Source organism: Musa acuminata, unplaced genomic scaffold (assembly GCF_036884655.1).
Source record: "Musa acuminata AAA Group cultivar baxijiao unplaced genomic scaffold, Cavendish_Baxijiao_AAA HiC_scaffold_479, whole genome shotgun sequence".
Lineage (NCBI taxonomy): Eukaryota > Viridiplantae > Streptophyta > Magnoliopsida > Zingiberales > Musaceae > Musa > Musa acuminata.
This window is the reverse complement of record NW_027020724.1, coordinates 39339-40000: the sequence shown is the minus strand read 5'-3', so window position 1 is coordinate 40000 and position 662 is coordinate 39339.

The window sequence follows — 662 nt, the reverse complement described above, 5'->3', positions numbered from 1 at the left end:
CTCGCTTCGCTCGCTGTTCGCCGCTCACCGCTCGCTCGCTCAGCCAAAAATGGCCAGTTTTGGCCCGTTTTTGGGCTGTTTTGGCCTGTTTTTGGTCCGTTCTTGCATGGCGCGGTGACCGTCGTGAGCGGAGCAAAACGTCAGCCATCTCAGCACCCTGGAACCCCCCGGGTGGCACAGGGCTGGATGGGGCTTTCGTATAGCAGGGACGGTGCTGCCTCACGCTTCGCTCGCTGTTCGCCGCTCGCCGCTCGCTCGCGCAGCCAAAAATGACCAGTTTTGGCCCGTTTTTGGGCTGTTTTGGCCTGTTTATGGTCCGTTCTTGCGTGGTGCGGTGACCGTCGTGAGCGGAGCAAAACGTCAGCCATCTCAGCACCCTGGAACCCCCCGGGTGGCACAGGGCTGGATGGGGCTTTCGTATATAGCAGGGACGGTGCTGCCTCTCGCTTCGCTCGCTGTCCGCCGCTCGCCGCTCGCTCGCGCAGCCAAAAATGGCCAGTTTTGGCCCGTTTTTGGGCCGTTTTGGCCAGTTTTTGGCCTGTTCTTGCATTGCGCGGTGACCGTCGAGAGCGGAGCAAAACGTCAGCCATCTCAGCACCCTGGAACCCCCCGGGTGGCACAGGGCTGGATGGGGCTTTCGTATAGCAGGGACGGTGCTGCCT